Source organism: Aphelocoma coerulescens, assembly GCF_041296385.1.
Source record: "Aphelocoma coerulescens isolate FSJ_1873_10779 chromosome W unlocalized genomic scaffold, UR_Acoe_1.0 ChrW_unloc_scaf_3, whole genome shotgun sequence".
In the NCBI taxonomy this organism is placed as follows: Eukaryota; Metazoa; Chordata; class Aves; order Passeriformes; family Corvidae; genus Aphelocoma; species Aphelocoma coerulescens.
In genome coordinates, this window is record NW_027184082.1 from 2,592,704 (window position 1) to 2,618,047 (window position 25,344).

Below are 25,344 nucleotides of genomic sequence, written 5' to 3' on the forward strand. Positions count from 1 at the left end.
AAGGAGTCCAAGCTGCCTCAGAGGTAATCAGCACTGAAGCACAGTTGCTTCTGGCACCCCGACTACCGGTGCTGGGTTGGATGTTCAAGGGAAAGGTTCCTTCCACGCATCACGCCACCGACACCACATGGAGCAAATGGATTGCCCTCATCACACAGCGTGCCCGTATTGGAAACCCGAATCGCCCTGGGATTCTAGAAATTATAACAAACTGGCCTGAAGGTGAGACTTTTGGATTATCTTCTGAAGAAGAGGAAGAGCAAGTGACTCGTGCTGAGGAAGCCCCACCATATAATGAGCTACCGGAGACTGAAAGACGTTATGCCCTCTTCACTGATGGTTCCCGCCAAATTGTAGGTGCTAACCAGAAGTGGAAAGCTGCAGTGTGGAGCCCCACACGACGAGTTGCACAAGCTACCGAGGGACAAGGTGGATCGAGTCAGGTTGCAGAGCTTAAAGCCGTCCAGCTGGCTTTGGATATTGCTGAACGAGAGAATGGCCAAGGCTCTATCTCTACACTGACTCGTGGATGGTAGCTAATGCTCTGTGGGGATGGCTGGTTCGCTGGAGAAAAGCCAACTGGCAGCGCAGAGGGAAACCCATCTGGGCCGCTGAGATTTGGCAGGACTTCACCGCCCGAGTAGAGAAGCTGACCGTGAAGGTTCGACACGTGGATGCGCACGTACCCAAGAGTCGGGCTAATGAAGAACATCGCAACAACGAGCAGGTGGACCGAGCTGCCAAGGTGAAAGTATCACAGGTGGATCTGGACTGGCAGCACAAGGGAGAATTATTCCTAGCTCGTTGGGCCCATGATGCCTCTGGTCATCAGGGGAGAGATGCAACATACCGATGGGCCCGTGACCGAGGGGAGGACCTTACCATGGACAGCATTTCAGAGGTCATCCACAGTTGTGAGACCTGTGCTGCAATCAAACAGGCCAAGCGGGCGAAGCCTCTGTGGTACGGTGGACGATGGTCAAAGTACAGGTATGGGGAAGCCTGGCAAGTTGATTACATCACCCTTCCCCAAACCCGCCAAGGCAAGCGCTACGTGTTGACCATGGTTGAAGCAACCACTGGATGGCTGGAGACCTACCCTGTGCCTCATGCTACAGCCCGGAACACCATCTTAGGCCTGGAAAAGCAAGTCCTGTGGAGACATGGCACCCCTGACAGGATCGAGTCAGACAACGGGACTCATTTTAAGAACAGCCTCATCAACACCTGGGCCAGAGAACACGGTATCGAATGGATATATCATATTCCTTGTCATGCACCAGCTGCCGGAAAAGTTGAACGCTGCAATGGACTACTTAAAACCACCCTAAAGGCACTTGGTGGGGGGACCTTCAAAAATTGGGAAGTGAACTTAACAAAGGCCACCTGGATGGTCAATACCCGAGGGTCCATCAATCGAGCTGGTCCTGCCGAGTCTGAACCCTTGCACACAGTGGATGGAGATAGAGTCCCTGTGGTACACCTGAGAGGTATTTTAGGAAAGACTGTTTGGATTAATCCCACCTCAGGCAAAGGCAAACCCATCCGTGGGATTTTCTTTTCTCAAGGACCTGGTTGCACTTGGTGGGTAATGCAGAAAGATGGGGGAACCTGTTGTGTACCTCAAGGAGACCTAATCTTAGGTGAGAACGGTGTGTAGGGTTTCATTGTATATGTATGTATATATATATATGGATGTATTTATGTATGTATATGTATATGTATATGTATATGTATATGTATATGTATATGTATATGTATATATGTATGTGTGTTTAGAGTTTAAGAAGGTATTGATTTGGGATGATGTAGATGGTAATAGAATAAGGGGTGGATAATGTCCTGGGTTGAGGTGTATTCTATTACCATCCTCATGAGCAGTGGAAATCAGGTGGGGCAGTGTTTCCTTGCCTCCTCCCCCCAGACTATCTTGCTGTTAATGGCCCATCATTGTCCTGCTGCATGACTCAGAGATAACTGCCTCCGGACTATCTTCTGTTAATGAGCCTAATCAACACTTGGCCTCATGACTCATTACCCTTTTGTGAGATGCTCCACCCAGAGGGAGGAACCAAGTGTCCCATCGTGGATATAATCTGAGACTGAGCACCAGAGACAACCCTTCTCCACTGGATCTCCAGAGGACAGGAGCTACAGAGCCACCACCGGACCTTCTGAGGGAAGAGCAGACCTTTTTTTATTCTACAGGATCACCGCTTCAGAGGACTGCTACCCTGCCTAACCGGAACTCAGGTTGTATCTTGACTCTGTCAGTTTGAACCAGTGTTTTCTTTTAGTCTTTCTTTTTTCTTTTTTTTTTTTCCCTTTTCTTTGATTTTTCCCCATTAAATTGTTATTCTGACTTGGTGCCTTCCACTGGTTTGTTTTCAAACTAGTACATTGCCCAAGCGAAGTTATCACATGCATTTTTTCACCAAAACATTCCAGCCCTCATCAGAATGTTCAAGCTCTCAAAAGATCAAGCAAAAGCTATCATTGCAACATGCCCGAACTGCCAGAATTACCAAATACCATCTATGGATACTGGAGTCAACCCCCACGGTCTGAACAGCTGCCAATTTAGCAAACCAATGTAACCCACTTCCCATCCTTTGGGAGATCCAAATATGTGCACGTGTCAGTTGACACATTTTCTGGGGCAGTGTTTGCGTCAGCCCATGCAGGGGAAGATGCCGTCCACGTCATCAAGCATTTTCTCCTTGCCTTCGCCACCCTGGGTGTCCCTGAAGAAATCAAAACAGATAATGGGCCTGCCTACACCTCTCCTAAGTTAGAAGATTTCTTCAACCAATAGGGAATAAAACACAAGACAGGCATACCTGGCAATCCCACAGGACAATCTATCATAGAAAGGACCCACCAAACCCTCAAAAGAGTCCTCAATCAGCAACGGAGAGAAACAGAAATCTTGTCTCCTTTTGAAAGACTCTGTAAGGCTCTCTATGTCATTAACTTCCTAAATGGTACCTCATCAGAGCCTGACCCCCCAGTACTCCGTCACTTCTCAAATTCAACTCAAGCTAAGCTCACGGAAAAACCACCAGTGCTGGTGAAGGACCCAGAATCACACCAGGTCTCTGGGCCTTTCCAATTGATTACCTGGGGGAGAGGCTACGCCTGTGTCCAGCTACCATCTGGCCCGAAGTGGTTCCCAGGAAAAATATAAAATCATACCTAGGCCCTACAAACACTGCTTCCACAAACACCAACAAGAACTCTCCTGAGTCAAATACAGGACCTCCCCAAAACCAGACCAGTTCTGCATTGAGATGGAGATGTCGCTGAATGACCACCAACCAGAGAAAAGACCGTTCCACCACACGGCAGCAGACGAAACAGAAAGCTGAACAAGATGCTATGGCAAAAGTCAAGCCGTAGGCCAGACACAGCCTGAAAAAATTGATCCTTATTTTATATGTTATCACCCCCCCTTTTTACCCCAAAATATCCCCTTCCTTTGTCAAACCTCCCTAAACCCTAAAACCTCCCTTCTCACCACAAAGCTAACAGATCTCGCTTATATTCCCTCTCAGAAGCCCCATCCCTGTCCAAAGATGAAATTTATCTACGTTGATGCTGTCCTCATCTCTGCCTGCACACTCTTCGCCATACCACATGCCTTCAGCTGGCTTGTCCCACAGCCTAGCCATAATATTTGGGTGACCCTAGCAAAGACACTCAAACAAGACAGTCTGTGCTTGTCCATTGGCAGTGTAGACAACCCACTCTCTACGTGTCTGGTAGGAATTCCTTTAGTAGCAGATTATTGGCCCATTACTAACTCAGAGCTCCTCCGCACCACAGGTAAGTGGCCCAACCCAGTAGACACTTGGGATGAGTGGACACAGATTCTGCCAAATGCTCGAGATGAACCCCAATAATTGAACCTGCTGGGGTCCTCCAAAGCAACATATTGTGTCAAATTTTATTTTAGACAGCAAAGCCAATGCTGGCCAGGAATTGACCAGGCAAAAAACACATACAGAAAAGACATATCACCATTTAACAAAGCCTATAATAGTCAGGATCGGTGGAATTTCACCAGTCGTGTACTCTCTGTGTCCACTCTCCACACAAAAGTGTTACCCCGGAGAGTGTTTCTTGTCTGTGGTGACTGAGTATGGGCCGGAATCCCCTCACGTCTCCAAGGAGGCCCCTGTAGCCTTGGCAAGCTTTCTACCCTCACCCCAAATATCACATTATTACATAATTGGAGACAAACAAACATATCAACACATCAAAAGAGATCCTTTGCTGAGTTTGATGAAAGCTGTGACAGCCGCATTTACAATTTGAATAAGGCGGAACAAGTCGCAGTTTCTGTGTTCACTCCTTGGTTAGCCACACTCAAAGCCCTTGGGGATATAAATCACCTAGGGTGTTGGCTAAGCAAGCAAGCCAATGCGACATCTGCGATCTTTTAAAAGATGAGGAGACTACCAGACACGCAACCCTACAAAATCGAGAACAATAGACTACCTACTGCTTGCCCATGGATATGTCTGCCAAGACCTCGAAGGCATGTGCTGCTTCAATTTTTCTTCACACTCAACATCCATCCAGGCAAATATCCAGAAACTACAAGGACTAGTAAAAGACCTAAAAGTAGATAAGAGCCTAGACTGAGTCAAGGAACTTTTCGGACGATGGGGAATAACAGGATGGATTGCATTTTTGATTAAGGGAATTTTGCGGGTATTCATTGTAATTCTTATCATGTTACTTATGTTCTCATGCCTCCTACGTTGCTGCAGAAAGGCTGCTGGAAATGCCTTTTTAATAAATACAGAAGGGGGAGTTGTGGGGTATGCCCAGCCCTTGCCCTGGAGGGACATCTGCTGAGATAAGGAGAGTGCTTAACCTCCCAGCAGGACTCCCCCTGGAAAGGCAGCCACTTTTCAGTTACGGTGAGAAGAAGACAGACCCAGAATCCTCTGGGAGACCCTATGCAGATCCTTTGTAACCCATTGGCTTTTACCCTCTGACACCCATCCCCTGTATCCCTATAAGAGCTAGCCCCCTGCCCCTGCGAGGGCAGAGAGATGATCTTCCCTGGCTCCCCTTCGCAGGAGTACGGACTAATAAAGCTACCTCGTGCAGAAGAGCTACATGGGCCTCTCATCTCTCTCTCCTTGGACTGGCCTGGAGTCTGCCCTGAAGAGCTGAGCTGAAATCACGAGCTGAAAATCACTAAAGAGCTGACAACCTCTGCATGGGCACTCTAGCAAGCAGCTGAGGGAAGACACCGGGCCCCAGGAAGGCGATCTCTCTCAGGACCATCTCTCCGGACCGGTCACAGCTTCCTCGATCAGAGCTACTGACCCCCCCACCATGAGTTTCTAGCGATAATTTTCCCAATACAGAAGTTATATAAGGCATTTGTTCCCCAATGTGTTTTCCGGTGCTCCTCTCTTACTAGTGACCATAACAAATGAGAGGGAATAACCAATTTTCCTTCTGCAGTGATAGCCCATCCCTCTTGGTTGAATGTTCCCCCTTCATCTTTAATCAATTTCTTGTCCTTTTTGTTATATGTTGGCTCACATTCTAGGGAAAGTTGTCTATCTGGGATCAAGGCTCCAGTTGTTGTTACCTCACCTTTTGCTGCTTCTTTTGCCTCTCTGTCCGCCAGTTCATTCCCTTCTTCCAATTCTGAGCTCACCTTTTGATGTGCCCTTATGTGCATGATTGCTACCTTCTCAGGTAGCTGGACTGCTTCCAACAGTCGCATTATTTCTTGTGCGTGTTTGATGTTCTTTCCCTGTGAATTTAACAGTCCTCTTTCTTTCCAAATGGCCTCGTGTGCGTGTACAACTCCAAATGCATACCTTGAGTCTGTATAGATGTTTATTTTCTTTCCTTTTGCTATCTCTAAAGCACGGGTTAGGGCGATTATTTCATCCTTTTGTGCAGAGGTGTTTGTTGGCAGGGGTCCGGATTCTGTCACCTCCCAGCAGGTGGTAACTGCATACCCAGCATGCCGCTTTCCACTGATGGCATAAGTGCTTCCATCAGTAAACCAGGTCTCTGCATCTTTTAAAGGGGTATTCTTTAGATCCGGGTGGCTGGAGTAGGTAGCTTCGATAGTCTCCAGGCAATCATGGCGTACCAGTTCCCCTTGATTTCCACTGAGAACGGAAAATGGGGTGGACAATGCTAGTTACCACTATTTCTACATCATCTTGTTCCACCATGATGGCTTGATATTTCAGGAACCTTTGTGGGGCGAGCCAGTGCCCACCTTTCACTTCCAGCATCACGGACACTGTGTGAGATACCAGCACAGTTATTTTCTGACCCAAGGTGAATTTGCGTGCTTCTTGGATGTTTAGCACGACTGCTGCAACAGCTCTGAGGCACCCAGGCCATCCTTTGGCTGCTGCATCTAGCTGATTAGAGAAATAAGCAACTGCCCATCGGTATGGGCCCGGGTCCTGTGCTAGTATTCCCAAGGCAATCCCTTGTTTCTCATGGGAAAATAGAAAGAATGGCTTACATCTGGAAGTCCTATAGCTGGAGCAGACATGAGGGCATTCTTTAGCTGATTGAAGGCCTGCGTGGCCTCCTCTGTCCACTGGAGATCTCTGCTTTCCTTTGAAATGAGCTTGTATAACCATTTCCATAATCTGCACTGTCCTGTCATCACCAGAAAAGTCTGTAACTCTTTAACTGACTGGGGTTTCGGGGTTTGGCATATCACTTCTTGGCAATCTCCCCCCAAAGTTCATTTTCCGGAACTGACTTCATAGCCCAGGTAGATCCCTTTCTGTTTCACTACCTGAGCCTTTTTCTTAGATACCCTGTACCCTTGGAGTCCCTGAAAGTTTAAGAGGCTTACTGTCCAGGCTACGCAGGCTTCCTCTGTTCGGGTGGCTATTAAAAGGTCATTCACGTTCTGCAATAGCTTATCTTCTCCTGGTGGAGCTTCCCAGGACTCTATGTCTTTTGCAAGTTGTTCTCCAAGCAGGAATTCGGATGGTGACTCGGAAGGACCCTGTTTCACCGCATACAAAGCTGACCAATTTAGGGTCTTGGGAAGGCCCTTCCCACCCCTTTTGCTATCCATTCTTGATAACCTTTTAATTTCTCTAATTCAGCTGTTATATTCGGACTCCAGTGTGGTTCCTGGAGTGGGAAGTAATCTTTTACATTTAATAGTTGTGTTTTGTAATAGTCTTCTGCCAAGTCTTTTGCTGTTTTCAAAACTAACTGTTTCTCTGTGTCTGTTAGTCCATCCAATAGTAATTTTATATCAGCCCAATCTGGATTATGCTGTTTGATTATGAGTCGCAAGCGTTCAGCAGTACCGTCTGGATCACTTCGGTAATTTTTGGCAATGTTATACCATGCATCTAGGTCAGCAGTAGAGAAAGGTACTCTAATCAACATTGTATTCCCATCAGATGCCACTGCCTCTCTCAGGGGCACCATCAATACCTGCTTCCTGGTCCGGGACGAGACAGGACTGCCCAGGGGAGAAGGGGTGTGAGTTGGTGTTCCTTCTGAGTCCGCATCCTCTTCCTGTCTCCTAAGGGGAGGCTTAAGCAAATCGGTTAGTTCATCCTCATCTTGTCCCTGAGCAGCTGCCTGATAGACTTTGTCTGACCTTGTACATCTCTGACCTATACTGCCCGACGAACAACAACCCTTATAATTCTTCCTCGGCCATTTTATTTTCTTTTTCTAGAGCTAACACCATAGGATCACTGGGGGGTTTGATTCCACAATCTCTTTGCCATTCAGGGTGATTTCGGAGAGAGAAAAATGCATCAGTGTAGGAAACTTGTTCCCATTTGCCTTCCCGTCTCAAAGACAGCATTAACTGTAGCAAGGTATTATCATCTAAAGTTCCATTAGGTGGCCACTTTGCTCCATCTTCTAATTTATACAGTGGCCACCATTGGGTGCAATATTTTACAAGAGTTCTTTTATTTTCTGTGCCTCCAGTTCCTACTATCTCTTTCCAATGTGCCAAAACACAGCCAAGGGGGCTCGCTCTGGAGATTTCCTTACTCTGTCCGGTTCCCATCCTGTTCAGAGTTTGAGTTCACTCAAATACTGGGCCACCCATGCTGGGCCACCCGTATAGTGTATAAGCCACTCTTTATAAATTCTCTTATGCTTTCTGCCAGGCCTGCTTCACTGCCACTTAAAACCTTCTTCAAAAGCCTTAACTACTTTCTCTCAAACCTTTTCTAGATCACTACTATTTTCAGGAATGTGATGCTCTTTGCCACACAAAAGTTTTAAAACAAAATGGTCCTTGCTTTCCCAGCACTCCGCGTACTGATCTCTGCTAAATAAATAGAATCGTTATATCTCCAACTTCCACAAAATCCACACTGAGCTAAAACCCACAGCCGGTGTGGGGCTGCAGTCTTCTTATAGCCACACACAAAGCAAGGAATCCCTTCTATCACTCGTGCAGGTAGGACAAAAGAACAGAAAGATTTGGGGGCTATACTCCTACCATATAACTGTTGAGGGGTGGAGGGGGACAACGACCTCCCTCCCTGCTTAGCCACTGTTGTTTCTATCTCCTTCTCCTAGTTTTATCTCGCTTCCACCCAAACCTTTCTTCACACTCTCTCACAGTTCTTTCCCAGTTTTCTTCCCGAACCTCCCAAACCTCAGGTACCAAATGGGACTTCCCACACACAAACTTTAAAATCTCAGGCTCAAAATCAACTTCTCTAGACTGCCTCCGATAACCCTGAGAGCATAAACTCTGCTGCCTGGCAGAAGAACAGTACCACCTCTTCTTACGAATTTTACACTGTATTAGTACCCACGCAACATGCCACCTTCTCGCTGAACGAAAAATTCTAATGCATCCACAAAAACAAGTTATTGCATGTATTCTTTCATAACCTAAATCCTCTGCCGCTGGTTGTTCCCAATCTAAAGGTACTAATCTTCCTGTGGAGGTTCTGTATATTCCCTCTAAAGGAACTCGTTCGCCTCTTCTCTCTATCCAGTATTCTATCGGATTTACAAATTCCCAAGAATCAAGACCAAACCACTGAGGGGGAGGGGTTCTTCTAACCTCTCACCTAGCCATGATTCTAATTCTATTAGCACAAAAATCAATAATCTAGCACCGCTCCAAACAAATGCTTCAATTCTACACACTCAAACAACACATGGCAACATACACATCTCCGATCTACAGACAAATAGGTGAGCTAATCCACAGCCACATACACATAAAAGCAGTCCAAAAACAACCAATATCCACACAGACATATAAGCAGCACAACAACACTCAATCCAGCTACTAGTAGCCAAAATATTCATAACACTCACTTGTAATAACTTCAGTGTCCCACTTATATTTTCCCCAATACAATCATCAACAAGTTCTGGTGGAAACCCCCCCGGAATCACCCAATCTGCTTTCAGAATCTCTAGCAGCCGCTATATCGGTCAGCAATTCCCTTTGCTGGCTTCCATAGCTGGCTGCCCCTGCCGGCTCCCGTAGCCAGCTGCTTGCAAGCTCCAACTTTACCCACACAGGGACTACCCTGTACACGGGACGTCTCTGCACGGCTTACCAGCAGCCCTGGCCACGCTGCCAGGCACCCTAAATCCAGAACATACCGTTTTATCCTCAGTGCCAGTAGGTTGTTGTCTGCCCCCACAGTGAGCGAGCTGAGAGATGGAGTTCCTCCAGAAAAAGCCCTGAGGCACACCTAGGACGTCCGCTCCTCAGCTGATCCTGCAGCTAGACAGAGTTTCTCCCACCTGCTTTGCCAAAATGATACGTGGAAAAGACTCCACTACTGGAATAAGTAGTAAAGTAGGTATGTTTATTCCAGCGCTGGGACGCATGGGGGATAATTCCTCCAAAGTCATGCATGCCGACAGCTGCATTCAGCTTGGTATATATCAGGTTACAAATTCCATATTAATTAAATTTCCCAATACGCCTATACATATTTATTACCTAGCCCTGCCTATCCTCGCCTCATATTACAATGAGCCCAAAAGTCATTTACAGTCACGTTGCACTTGCGCAGTGTTGTCTGGTGGTCGTGGGCAGGGTTCGCTGAGATGGGGTAAGGGTCTTCCTCAGATGAAATAAAGGGTCTTCTTCCTTCTGAACTTTTCACCTTGCTTCTCTGCGCATGCTCTTTATGTCCCTGGCCCAAGTCCAAACTTCAAGGCTGGTTTAAGTTAATTTTAGGTTAAAAACAGGATCTTTGGTCAAGATTCCTTCCCTTTATCAATAGTCTTCTATCTTCTCCTCCTGCTTTGGTAGGCACAATAAGTGTTGAGCCAGCTGTATGCATTGCTTTTAACAAAAAACTTCTTAGCAAATCATTTAACCTCTGCTTCCCCATCCCCCCCTGATTCAGTGGGAGGTACCCCACAGTGGAGCAGGGGAACAACTCCTCTCCCTGAGCAGTTGGAGAAACAATGGGTGATGAATTGACCATAAGCCCCATTCCCTGTCTCCCTGTGCCACTGGGGTTGCAGGTGAAATGAATGGGAGGAATGTCTCTTTACAAACTGTGAGTCTGCCTGTAGATAAAGCCAGATACTGGTAGGTGAATGTTGGAGGTTAGGCTTTTTTTTTTTTTTTCTTTTCTTTTTCTCAGGAAATTTTTCTCCCATTTGTTGCCTAAGAAATTATGAATGATGGTACTTAAGAGACAAAAGATGTAGCCGAGCTGGGGAGGAGGGGGCAAGGGGTGCAGTTGCTGCAGTCTCTTAGCTGGGGAGTGAGCTCTGGCTGGGGGGGGCGTTTCTCTTGGGATGTGCAGAGATACTGCGAGAGGTGGGGGTGGCTAACCAAGACTTGGCTGGGGGTCAGGGTCTGGGCTCAGCCCTTCTCTCTCTTAGCGATCAGAGGGGAGCCAGTTGTGGTTTTGGTGTTGGACTGCTGCTGTGGAAAGGATTCACTGCTACTGCAGAGTTTTGTCCTTCGCTGCTTCTCCTTACTGTGGGGGAATCCTGGGACCCCCACCCCCTCCCTCTCTCCCTCTCTCCAGAGGAAGCACCTCCTGTCTTGTCTCGGTTTGAGACAAGTTTAGGGGAAATGCTCTGGAAGGAACGTCTCCTCCACAGAAGGCAGGTTTCAGCACTCCCTCCCCCACCGATACAAAAGGAATTTCTTGGAGGAAAGTGAAAAAAACAATTTAACAAACAAAGTGCCCGCATGGCACAGTAAAAAAAAGAATAACTGTTAAAACACCAAACCTCCTCGAGAAAGCTGGAGGATCCAGAGCTCCTCCTGCAGCCGGCCCTTCCCAAGGTCTCAGGCCAGGACACGGCATCCCCACAGCCTCCCTGCTGGTCCACGGGGTCCGATGATCTGGTTCTCAGATCACAGACAGGCCAAACAGTTCCAGAAGAGGAAGAAGAAGCCACTGGAGGATCTCGGCATGTCAGCATGGGAAAACCTCTTGCCTCAGCCAACAGGCCAGCAAAAAGCAGGAAGGTGCTCCCTCGGCTCTGCAGCAGTGAGAACATAGGGGAGTGTGTGTGAGTCCTTGAACACAAACCACGCTGAAGAATTCGCCTGGCTTGTCTCCCCCATCTCCTGGACCCAGCTTAAAGCTATGGGACCCATTTCTGGGCATAAAGCAGACGATAGGGAAATACAGTATTATCATAAAATCACCCCAAGACACGGCTGCTTGCAGGAGCCTGGCTGCTGCTGCCGTCACCAAGACATCACATGGGACATGTAAGAGCCAGAGAAAAAAACCCAAAACACCCCTCCCCACCTTCTCTCCTCCTGGGGATTCTCCCAGCCCCCTGCTGTTCCTGCCACCTCTCTGGGATGTTGCTACACTTTGTTTGCCACCTCGAGTATGCTCATTTCTGCTGTTCCAGCCCGCTGCGCCAAGGCTACTGCTACAGTCCAGCTCGCCACCCGGAGGGGTACTGAGACCTGCTGCTCCCTGTGAGTTTTGCAAGGGGAGCCATGTCCCCTCTACCCCTTCGCACAAGCTGCCATTGCCATGAGGAGAGGCTGAGCTCTTGCCACAGCGCCCTCTGCAGCCATGGGGGAATCATTGCACCTGCCCTGCCTTGCCAGGAGCCAACAGTGCCCTCTGCCAGCTGGGGTCATAACTATACCAAGGGGGAAGTTGCTTGATGGGGGGAAAAGGCTGTTATTTGGTTTCTGGTTTTGTTTGTTGATGATGCCGTTGTTGTTGTTTGTTTGTCTTGTTATATATATCCTAGTAAATAACTGTTGTTCCTTTCCCATATCTTTGCCTCAAAGCCCTGTAATTTCAAAGTTATAATAATTTGGAGAGAAGGGGGTCATATTTTCCATTCCAGGAAGGTTCCCACCTTTCCTTGGCAGACACCTGTCTTTTAAACCATAACAGCAAAAGAAGCAATGGGAGGAACCATAAATTTCAGAGGAATGCCACTAATTGACACAGACTGTTGCTTATCCAAGGCTGTGTTAAATCCCTGGACTTGGAGAAAAAGAAAAAATACAAAGAAAAAGGGGGGGTGCATATTAGAAGGGGATATGTATTAGGTGAATCAGGAGGTCTGTACCTCTCATGTACCTCAGCCAATAGGGAAAGAGAGAGGGTGATGTGGCGAGGAAAATAGGATTAAAAGGAGGCTGTGTCCTGAAACCTAAGTGGTATGTAACAAAAGGTTAACCACAAGTAATATTGTAACAAGATGTGCAGGTAAAGCAAGCAAGCCAGCAGAGTAAGCAAGATAGCAGAGCAAATGAGATAACATGTGCAAGCAAAAGCAAGATAGCAAGTTTTAACGGAACTTGCAAACTGCAATATTAGCTAAAACCAAGTTAGACTGAAAAACAAGAAGCACAGAACATGCGTTGAAGACAGAGGTAAAAATTTCAAACATGAGGAAGACTACAGAAGTCTTCATCAAAAGACCACCATAAGACTGGTAACCACCACAGAAGAAACTGACGCATGCGCGAAAGCAACACTGTTATAAAACCATGACACAGCTTTATGCAAATATGAGTATGCTAATGATATGTTGTAATTGTGACGTTGCGCAGAAGGACTTTAAAAATGTAACTGAAGGCTAAAGGAGATTGAGTGAGTTTTGTGGAGGAGAGATCCCCCTGACTCCCAGCGCCGAATAAACAAATACCTGCTCTGTAGATGCGTCGACTATAGAGTTTTATTTTCTTGCCAAGGTTTGGGCATCAGTCTCCAACAACTTGAGAGAGCCCATGGGAAATGCACCATGGCCTGTCCTTTTATTTGAATAAAGTTGCAGGACTCCTCTGTCTCCTTTTTGGACATAAACCTCTGGCATCGTGGATTTTTTCCAGACAAATGGGGGGTCTTGTCCGGGATACTTCCATTATCTGGGGGCAGCAGGCAACGAGTTGAGAGTACAGCTGAAAGCATGCCTCACTTATTTTTTTTGGTGATCAGCTCCCTTTGGTGGTGGCCAGCACCAGGCGATTGATTGGGTTCCTGAGACTGTCCAGGAGACAGATGGGTAACAGACCAGGGGAGTCCATGAAGAGTCCGCAAGGAAGGACGACTGAAAATCTCACTGCTGAGTACAATGGGATCTTTGGGGAATAAGCCTGAGAGGGCACCCATGGAGGGTAGCACAGGTAAACCGGGTGTCTTGGGGTGACGTTATGATGTGTATCCCATATCGCTGCCTATGCCCAAAATTAATTTTTGTGCCTTTCTGTGCCTCTAAACTGAGCCTGAGAGGGGGAAGGAAAAAACTGAGCAAAACTTTTTCAGGGCAGTTTGCAGCTTGTTCAAGGTCACACAGAGATAGCAGGTTTTTTTTTCAGCTGCGGGAGGAGAGCGAGGAAGCACCCGGCTTGCTGCTTTCCAGTCAGCTTTTGGCCAGTTGTTCCAGCTTCTTGTTCTCCAGAGAGAGAGACTGAGAGTTGGACTTTGTTTTTCCTTCTCTGGAATTCCGGATTTTCTCCCTTTTATACTGGACTGTTTTTTTCAACCTCAGAGCACATCGGGAGGACTTTCCACCGGGCACAGAGGGCCTAGCCCTGGCCCAAGCCCCAGCGCCGAGGAGACCAAAGGGAGGACTCTTAACACTTTCCCAGGTTTTTTTTTCCTCCACAGTGAAACATTTTATTATTCAGCCTTATTTTCCTTTTCCCATGTGTTTGGTAAATAAATAGTTTTATCTTCTTCACTTTCCTTCGAGGAAAATTTATTTTTTCCCGAACCTGGAGGGGGAAGGGGTAGCTGTGCCTTCTCTCAGAGGATATATTTCTAAATTTGGCCAAACCGGAACACCGGGGCACACATGGAGGGTAGCAAAGGTAAGGATGGGAAGGGGTTCTGGTAAAAGGAATGATGATCCTGAAATATCTCTGAAGAATCCCTTGGGAGAATATTGAGGTAGTTCGTACATTTTCCCAGAGACAATAAGGGGAGTCGAGAACGAGTCTAAACAATCCATGCCTGGGGGGCAATAAGGGGAGTGGAGAAGGGATCTTGGTAACAGGGGACAGAAGGTGTTGGTATGTTGGGAAAGGATTGGTTGAAGGGGAGTGTGAAGGAATATGGTAGCACCAGGAGTCATCTATCATCAAAATTTGCTAGCTGATCCAGGAATGGCTGCAGGTTCTTTGTATCCCCAGCTTCCAGGACAAGGAAAACACGGAAATTAGGATTTAAAGGTATTTCTCTATGATGGCAAGTGGCAGGACTGGGCAGGGAAGTGCAGGACTGGGAACTGGGAGCCTGTGGGGAGGCACGGGGCCAGGCCAGGGCTGTGGGGCAGCCACAGGCTCAGCATTGGGCGGTACCTGATCCTGCCACCCCCCATGCAGGGGCGGCAGTGACCCCCTGGCCCCCATGAGGCTGTGGGATGCCCTGGCCGCTTGTGGTGCTGCTGGCTGTGCCTGCCAGGTGTGCTGGGGGGGAAACCACGTTTGGATACTGAGGCAGGATGGGCACCGGCTCTGGTATACGGTGTATGGTGAGGAGCACAAGCACAAGGAGGAGAAGGAAGGAATATCTGGGAAGTGTTGATTGTACATGGAAGGATTAGAATTTTCTTTTAAGGATTTTGTTTGGGTCACTGGAGAAATGAAGGATTTTGAGCTGTGGATGAATGAGCACCCACAGGCAGTAGTGGGAGAGGGCTGGAGGAAAAAAAGCCCCTGGATGAATTGGTTAGAAAGACAGAGCAAGTGTATGTAAGAAGACAGAAGGAAAAGGCAAAGGTAAAGGCAAAGGTGATGTCAGAGTTTCTACAGCTGCTGAAGGATAAACCGCAGGGTACAAGGAGGCCCCCAGGACTGTGGGGCCTAGGCTGGCCACAAGGATGTGGCAGAGGCATTGCCCTTGATAGGAAAGATGTGTGCTAATGTCTTTACAAACAATTCCATGCATGAGGGTATGGGTGTTAACGTCTTTGAAATGGGTCTTAATGTCTCTACCAACTTCAAGCCAGCAGTTTTGTTACAGAACCCAGACAGTTTGACTCCTGAAATAGGCAAATGGATCCTCACAAACCTGAGTTTCTAAACCTTGGGGGAAAATGACATGTTTAAGGGGGGACAATATGTGGTAGGCAGTTCGGGAAGGCTGTACTTTCCTAGTACCTCAGCCAATGGGGAAAGGAAGAGGGCAACATGCGGTCAGGAGTTTAAAAGGAGGCTGTATCCTCCAAAACCTCGAGAGAGAAAACCCCACAGGCATATGCCCCAATGGACTCTCTCTCCCTTTATTCTAATAAAGTTGCAGGACTCTTCTGTCTCCTTTATGGACACTGGGTTTTCACAGCATGGCTTTTTCCACACAAGATGAGGGTACATCCGGGATCCTTCCACCATCTGGGGCCACCACACAGCAAGAGGAGCTGAAGGTGCCCCTCACCCAGTTTATGGGTGACCAGCTCCTTTCGACACTGGCCAGCACCGGGTGATTGATTGGGTTTCTGAGACTGTCCAGGAGACAGATGAGAGGTGTGTCAGCAATTGAGAGACGGGAGGCAGCTTGATGCAAGCAAAAGCTGTTTATTGTTTCTACAGCATGGCTTATATACTCTTACAGCCTTCAAACAAAACTTTCCACTACCTTAGCAAAAAGCTGCAACATTCATGTTTCCTAGCAACATTAATTAACTACTGTCTTGCATGATTTCTCTTATGCAAAGCACAATGTAATACATAATGTTCCTTCTACTCAATCCTTCAAATACCTGTCTGCCGCTCCCATGGCTTCTGGCCCACTAAGGTCAAGATATCCACACCTGCGGTACTTTCTGCTCGGTTTCCCAACTGCCTCTCCATAGAAGTGGACCGGGGGGTCCGTGAAGAGTCCACAGGAAAGGACCACTGGAAATCTCACCAGTGAGTACAATGGGAACTTTGGGGAGTTAAAGGTGGCAGGATGACCAGAGGGGGCAGTAAAGAAAAGTTGAGAAAGGGTCTCGACTCTAGGGATGAGGATCCTGAAATATCTCTGAAAGGTCCCTTGGGAGAATGATGAGATGGTTTGCACATTCTCCCAGAGGTAGTTAAGGACATGGACTCCCAGAGGGGGCAGTAAGGAAAAGTCGAGAAAGGGTCTAGGCAATCCATGCCCAGAGAGGGCAATAAGGGGAGTTGAGAAGGGGTCTCAGCAGTAAGGGGAGTCAAGAAGGGGTCTCAGAAATCCACATCCAGAGGGGACAATAAGAGGAGCCGAGAAAGGGTCTCAGCAACAGGGGATGGATGGTGTTGGTTTGAGAAAGGATTGGTTGAAGGGAAGTGTGGAGGAATATGGTTAAGGCAAATAGCAGTGGGAGACTGTGATAGGGAAAGAAAAGAGAAACAGTGAGGATTTATGGGGATTCAGAGTGTTGGCAGGGAGAATGTCTTTGGTTGGCATGGGGCCTTGGGAGAGACGGGCGGGCCACTTCTGGCAGGGGGCGAGACAAAGAGGCGAGACAAAGAGTAGGATAGTTAATGGGAGATTGGGCAAGGAGATTGTAATACGTAGTTGTTGGAGATGTAAAACATGTAACCCTAGAAGCTGAAGTTTGTAGCTACTGAACTGTTGGTTTGTAACAGTATATAAAGATGTGCCTTGTACAATAAAATGTGACTTTGCATGCACCCGGCGAAGTCCGTGTTCAATCATTGACAAATGGTGCTCCCTGTGAGGAGCTTATCATATGCCTAACTGCGTTGGTGAGCCCTGTGGAACTTGAAGTGCTGCTGAGAGAAGCAGGAAATCTGGCCAGCGATCAATCTCTGCAGTTGTAGGTGAGCCACGGGGGACATGGGGGCTGGACAGTCCTCATCAGACAGCCATGTTTTCAAACTTATGTCTAGTTTATTTGAAAAATATGGAAAGCCTGTGCCTCCCCAATCCCTTAAAATTATGCTGCGTTGGGTGGCTTCCAAAGTGCCCACGCTAAACCCGAGCACCGCCTTTTCGTCGGAGGTGTGGGACGAGGTGAGAGATATATTATGGGATCACGCTACAAGAGGAGATGAGGCGGCCGCTCAAATGCTGCCTGTCTGGAGGGCAATAATGGAGGCTATTAAAGCGTGGGAAAAGACTAACAAAGAGAAAGCCACTTCTGAAAGCAGTTCCCCTTCGAAGGAGGCTGGCACTGTGCTTTCTCTAACTGCCCCTGTACCCTCTGCTCCGGCGTGTCCTGATCCCTCTAACCCGCCTGCTACAAAGGTCACTCTTAAACCCCCCATGAGTTGTTGGTAGATTCGGAAGATGATCCTCCACCTATTTACCCTACTCAGGAGCCGGATTTGTTTCCTCCAAATCCCCATGATCATTGGGCTAACCTTAGACAGGAGGCGTTGAAGGAAGGACTTTTTGACATAGCGGACGAAAATATGGCAGCTGCATTTCCAGCTATGAAAGGTCCATCTGATAAGGCGGTGATGCCTGAGGTTTTAACTTGTATATTTTTCAAATTCTGTACTGCTTAGTGTGTAACTCTGAAGTTTCTTGTAGCCTGTTAATTTCTGCTTTCTCGTGCTAGGTAGACATAACAAAGCCTCTCCAGGCCTGCTCTTCAAGGACACCCAGACCATCCTAGGCCCAAAAAGTATAAACCAAAGAGCTTCTAAGGGGAGCAAGCGGAGGGGAAACTACATCATTAAACTGAAGCTTTAATTGGAAAATTTATGCACGGTAAAGTGTCAGATATGCAAGTGAACCAAACTTATAAAAGTTTGAAGAACTTGTGACCTGTCGTCCATATTGGGGTCCATCTTGGCAATAGACTCTGGCTCCCTAGGGGGTACCTTTGAAGGCCTTTCAAATAAATACCTACTTTTATTCCTTTACTCCTGTCTAGTATCTGTTTCTAGGAGGCCTCTTAAGGCATCAGTTCTTTGGCACCCCAGATGGGACAACAAGGCTTCTGAAAATCCTCTGGGACTCAGAAACATCCAGCTCAGCTTCCCCCCCTCTGCCGGCACCTGGGGGGGGCAGTTGCTACTAGGGTGGTTCACTGTTTTAGATCTCAAGGATGCCTTTTTCTGCATTCCTGTGCATAAGAATAGCCAGGAACTCTTTGCTTTTGAGTGGGAGAATCCGGAAAGAGGGAGAAAGACCCAGCTCACCTGGACAGTTTTACCCCAGGGATTCAGAAACAGCCCGACCACATTTGGAAACCAGCTGGCAAAGGAGCTGGACCACTGGAGGAAACAAGAACCAGGAGGAGCCGTTCTCCAATATGTTGATGACATCTTGATAGCAGCCAAGACATGAGATGACTGCATCCAGCTCACTGTAAGTCTATTGAACTTTTTAGGCCAAACTGGATATCGGGTCTCGAAAGAGAAGGCACAGGTTGCCAGGGAAACAGTAGTTTACCTGTGTGGATACAAAAATGCTGTTAGCAAGGAATTTTCCGGCTTCTTTCTAAGCCGTGGGATACTTTTCTCTCTCATGGAATATAGCAGTAGAGTTCTATAAACTAAGAACACCTGCGACCTTGCAGAGCTTTGTTTATGGTACAGTAGAAAAATATTTTGACAATGGATGTTTCGGATTTCTAGCCAATCAACTCGGGGGAGGGCTGATCCTTTGTCCAATTAGACTACGAAGAAAAAAGTCTATAAAAGAGTTTGTAAAATAATTAAATAAATCAATATTGCTGAACAATTCCTGCCTGCTGAATCTTCTCTCCTCTCCTCCCTATGGCTGCGGGATACAGTAATATACCGGGGCCTGGAAATTTTCCATGGACATTGACAACTCAGCAGAGAACAGAAAGAAGCCATCTGTCGACTTCCAGAGCCCCATACCATAAGGGAGATGCAGGCCTTCCTGGGAATGGTAGGTTGGTGTCACCTACCGATATCAAACTATGGATTATTGGTAAGACCTCTGTATGAGGTCCTAAAAGCAGCCGAAAAGGGGACAATCATGTGGACAGAGAATGCCAGGGCTGCATTTAAACAGCTGAAACATTCCTTGATGTTAGCCCCAGCTCTGGGGCTGCCGGACTTGACTAAACCTTTTGAACTCTTTACACATGAGTGACTGAATGTTGCTCTGGGGGTACTGGCACAGCACCTTGGAGACCAGCGAAGAGCTGTGGCCTATTTTTCAAAGCAACTAGACAATGTAGCCCAGGGTTGGCCAGGATGCTTGAAAGCTGTGGTAGCAACAGTCCTTCTGATACAGGGGGCCTGTAAATACATCCTTGGGCAGCACATTGTCGTGTATGTACCCCATGCAGTGATAAATGTGCTGGAGCAAAAGGGGGGACACTGGCTCTCCCCTAGCAAGATGCTCAAATACCAATCTGTGTTGTTAGAACAAGATGATGTTACTCTAAAGACAACTTCTGTGGTAAACCCTGCAATGTTTTTATCATCCACATTACTCGACAGTGTGCCTGAGCATGATTGTTTGCAGACAACAGAGGAAACTTATTCCAGCAGATCAGACCTGAAAGATGTTCCTTTGAAAGATCCAGACTGGGAATTGTACACTGATGCGAGCAGCTTCATGAGAAACGGTAGGAGGATGACCGGTTACGCCGTAACCACCTCAGATAAAATCATTGAGGCAAAAGCCTTGCCTCCAGATGTATCATCACAGAAAGCTGAACTCATTGCACTAACAAGAGCTCTAGAACTGAGCGAGGGGAAGAAGGTGAACATATGGACTGATTCCAAATATGCCTTCAGTGTTGTGCATGCCCATGGAGCTATTTGGAAGGAACGTGGCCTGTTGACTGCTCAAGGTAATGAAGTTAAGCATGCTAAACAAATTCTTGCACTTTTGCAGAGCATTTGGAAGCCTACGGAAGTGGCTATCATGCACTGCAAGGGTCAGCAAAAAGGGAAAACAGCCCCAGAACTGGGAAATCATTTTGCTGACAAAACAGCCAGGGGGATTGCAGAAAAAGGCATTTTTGCAGTGGTACCACAGAAAGAGATAGATTTGTCATCATTTACCCCAAAATACGATCAGAGGGATCCCAAATTAATTAAGTTCCTTAAGGCTGAAATCAAAGAAGCTGGGTGGGCTGTTACCCCAGTAAGACAAGTTGTACTTCCACCCCTGCTCCTCTGGGAAATAGCCCAACGAGAGCATGAAAGTACCCATTGGAGAACAGAAAATCTTTTAAAACATCTGAGGAAGGTAGTGATAGGGAGACGGATGACTGATATTGTACAATCTATAACAAGCAAGTGTGAAACCTGCTGTAAAAACAACCCTGACACAAGCAAGAGAGTTGTGTAAGGAGTGACAAAGACAGGAGATCTCCCAGGAGATTATTGGCAAATAGATTTTGCTGAGATGCCACGCAAAGAGGGATGCAGGTATATACTGGTACTAGTTGACACCTTCAGTGGATGGTCTGAGGCGTTTCCCTGTCGCCCCAACACAGCAAAAGAAGTAGTGAAAGCTTTGCTCAATCATATAATACCAAGGTTTGGAGTTCCTTTGGGAATGTCATCAGATAGGGGACCATATTTTGTTGCGATGGTGGTTGCAGAACTTAGCAGGATTTTGGGACTTACCTGGGACCTGCACACACCATACAGGCCCCAGGCAAGTGGTAAAGTTGAACGCATGAATGGGTCCCTCAAAACCCAGATTTGCAAGATTTGTCAAGAGACATCCATGGCATGGGTTCAAGCCCTGCCTATAGCCTTGCTGAGAGTCCGCATACAGCCAAGGCGAAGGGACAATATAAGTCCCTGTCAGGGTCTGAAATATTATAATTTATGACTTAAACATTTTCATGAAGGACTTTTAAAACTGTATTAGAAAAGCTGCAGAGAAGACTATCGAACCTGGAATGAGGCCCTGACTGAAGCCTTACACGGCTCACAGATGAAGATAAGATAAGATAAACTAACAACTCAGGGCTGGGGTCATTCACAAAGCACAGGCTTAACACCTCCAAGGTGAAGACCACAGCCCCAGGGCTATCAGCTGTCAGGCTTGCACAGACCCTCACACCAAAGGATGGGGGGAGGAGAGGCTTTGGGTATCTTGGAAAAGCCTGTGGTCAGAGGCGCAGTGACTGCCCATCCTCCACTGTGCAGAGGAGCCCAACTGAGGGGTTCTCATGGGGGGAGGTGTTGGGGTCCCTCCCCCGCGCCATGTAGCCCTGAGGGAGGCACGGGGTTTCCCTGCCCCTGCTCAGCCTCGTTCCCCATTGGTTGGTTTGTGTTCCCCTGCGCGGGCAAAGCAGCTCGGGCCCCGACTGTAAGAGTCCCTCAGCAGAGCCCGGCCATGCGGCTGGGGAAATAAACATCTCTGAAACATCTAGCAAGAATCCGTCCGTATATATTTGTTTCTTTTCCACGGGACTCCTGGTTTGATATATGCGTGTTGCAGTATCCCCACTGTAACATATGGTGGAGATTGGAGGGCAGAACGATCCCCGATCCCAAAGCGACTTTGTGTGAGTAAACCCTGGAAACTTTGGATTCCTCTTCTTGGTTTTGTTTTGCTATTCCATATCTAAACTATGGAGGAACCGTGGGAAGACTCTTGGCTTTCAGAGCCGCATATGGACATTTATCTTAAACTTAAAATTATTCTTGAACAACGATTTGTAAATTTTAGCTTGATTCAAGCTCAGAAAGAACTGAAACACTTCCTGGCATGGTTGTTTAAGAACTTTTTCTATGTTTCTTGGGATCTAATTCTTACCAAGAGCTTTTGGAAGACCGTTTGGACCCAGTTAATATTTGAGTCAAAATATATGCCGATGGAAGAATATTTTCGTGAATATTATTTAATAACCGAGACTGTTGAGCAATGTCAGCTGTGTTCTGGCGAAGGGAAGCCTGGCTCAGGGACCGTGCGGCCCCGGCCACGTGCACCGAGCGCTCTGCGAGCAGCAGCGAGACGGTTCCCGTGCGCGGGCGGAGCCACGCGGGCCGCAGTGTCGGTGGTGGAGCGAGGCGCGGCAGGAGCGGCCCGGCCCGGCGGTGCCCGCCCGGCCCCGCGCAGCGCGTGGTGGAGCGAGCCCCGTGAGCGCCCGAACGAGAGGGGCGGCGCGCGGGCGGCGGCTGGCGGCAGAGTGGAGCCGTGCCCAGCCGAAACGCGCGCTGGAGCAGGGCGCGGGGGGGTCATCGCTCGGGGGCCTGGCCGAGATGCAGCGCCTGGCAGTGGCAACGCAGCTGAGAGCAGAGGAGGCGACGCACGGAGAACGGAGCGGCGCGGCCCGGCCCGGCCCGCGCGGCCCCAAACGCGACCCCGGGAAAAGCGCGCCGATAGTTCCAACACGGGAGCGACCGAAAGAGAGAGCAAAGACACAGCGAGACAGAAAACAGCAGCCACTCGGAAAAAGGAAAAGACCATGGTAGCTAAGATCTTAGGGACAGTGAAATGGTATAATGTTAAACAAAATTATGGTTTTATAACAAGATGTGATAACCAGCAAGACATATTCGTGCATAGAACTGCTATTAAAAAGAATAACCCTGAAAAATGCATCCCAAGCTTGGGAGATGGAGAGGTGGTGGAATTCAAAATCATACATGGTAGAAAAGGGTTACAAGCGTCGCAGGTCACTGGGCCTGATGGTGTTCCTGTAAAAGGCAGTATATATGCAAAAAATCATAGTCATGTTAGACAATATCTCCATTGTAAACCCCCCCTACAGTCTCCCTTTCCTAATCCCACCTTTCCCTTTTACCCTATGTCCTATTATCCCCAGTGTATTCCAAATCCGTTTTTTCATCCATGGTTTCCCTCACAAACCCCTGCCTTTGCCAATTGTTTCCCCAAAAATCCTTTTCCAATGCCGAGTGGGGGATGAAAAGGGGGAGGGAAGAGATTGAACCCTCTCCTGCCTCAGTTTCCCCACAGGCATGTCCAGAGAGTTCTGTCTCCCTTCTGTCAGCCCTGAGATGTTCCACAGAATTTGTTTGGACATTTAAAGACTCAGGAGGGTGGCTTGTTTTGTTTTGAAACTGTTCTTGTTATGTTTATCCAATTGTCTTCATTCTCCTTTTATTAAAATAAAACGGGTGAGATGTTGGGGTCCCTCCCCCGCGCCATGTAGCCCTGAGGGAGGCACGGGGTTTCCCTGCCCCTGCTCAGCCTCGTTCCCCATTGGTTGGTTTGTGTTCCCCTGCGCGGGCAAAGCAGCTCGGGCCCCGACTGTAAGAGTCCCTCAGCAGAGCCCGGCCATGCGGCTGGGGAAATAAACATCTCTGAAACATCTAGCAAGAATCCGTCCGTATATATTTGTTTCTTTTCCACGGGACTCCTGGTTTGATATATGCGTGTTGCAGTATCCCCACTGTAACAGGGAGGGGGAAGCTTATCCATGGCCCATAAAAGGGGCCCCCCTCAAAGGGGTCCCCAGACCCTGCACCAGAGCACCAGAGATGATGCAACAGACTACAGACTCTCAGTGTTGCAAGGGTGTCGCGGGTTGGGTTTGTAACCGGGTGGAAACACCAATTTAGTGTAGTGGTTTTGCCCAAAATACTCATTACTGTTTATCTTCTGTGAGATAAGAATTAGGAGAAACGCAAAGCAGGCACCAAACTTGAAAGAATATAAAGAAGTTTATTAACAGACTTAAAAGAAGAGAGAAAAAAAAAATCATACCACACCTTCAGAACTCTCCTCCTCCCCCCACCTTCCTCCCTTCTCCCACTGACAATGTAAAAAGACAACCCTTCAGATGTTCAGTCTGTTTACCACTTCCATAATAACCTTGTTCAGTCCATTTAGAAAGAGAAGTCTCTTCTTGCTCGTGCTATGAAAACATTATCACAACGAGACAGCCACCCACTTCCAAATATTGTTCAGTCCATTTAGGAAGAGGAGTCTCTCTGCTCGCGATGTGAGTGCCTTCCCCCGACTTGCAGCTTTTCCCACAACTGCTTTTGAGGGTCCACTCTTGAAGTTTTTTGGGGTACAATTTTAAGGTTGAGCCGTTCAGAAACAAGAACAGAGGCCCTTCTCCTTCCCTGGGAGCAAAGGGTCTTCCTCATCTTCATCGTTAGGACTATCTCTGGGAGCATCTCTAGGAACTGAGGATTTCTCCTTTCCCGTTTGGAGCAAAAGTCCTTATCTGGCCCATCTCACCCTGTCCAAACTTCTCATGAAATTACAGCTGCGTCAGCATCTGCCTATCTCAGCGCAGATGCTTTTGCTTACGAGTTGAACACTCCACCCCCTATATCTTCATGAAATTACAACGGGATACTCTGATATATCATAGCTTCACAACAGACTTTCAGCTTTAAGCATCTCCTCTCTCTCTTCCCTCAGGTTTTCAGCTCTTCACAGCAATAAAAGGGTTAATCTCACCTCGGCCTTGCAGCTTTGCGGCTGGAATGTTGAATTTTTCTTATCGCAGTGGAGAGGGGGGAGAGCCAAGCCGCTCCGGCTGCCCACGGCAAGGCAGTGGGGGGGATTCCACGGCTGGAACAGGTCCATCGACTCCAGGATGGCCGTGGCCCGCTGGCCCCCACACGGGGCCCGCAGCCATCTGTCCCAGCACCGGAAACGAGAGAGAGCTTGGGGGGGAAGTTTGTCTATTTTTAAGTGTGTATCACAGAGGCGGTCACAACTTTAAGTGGCTTAAAGAATTGTCCGTATTCAAACTGGCCAGCTGATAGGTTCTATCAGGTCCCAGAGGAAGCTGTAAGCACCCCTTAGCAAGGACATCCCTTCCGGGACTATGCTTGCTAACCTATGACAAAGGGACAGTGTGTCAAGTTACCCCCTGCAAGGGAGACATGTGGGCTTTCCCACCTGGCCCAAAGCATTTATTCTGTACTCTTTGGCATGTGGCGGCGTGTGGCGGCGTGTGGCGCAGTGTGTGGCAGCGTGGCCACAGCGGCGATGGGGGACCCTCACCACCAGCAGACGAGATGCAGGGGAGCGCTGAGACGTCGTTGGGACCCTCAGA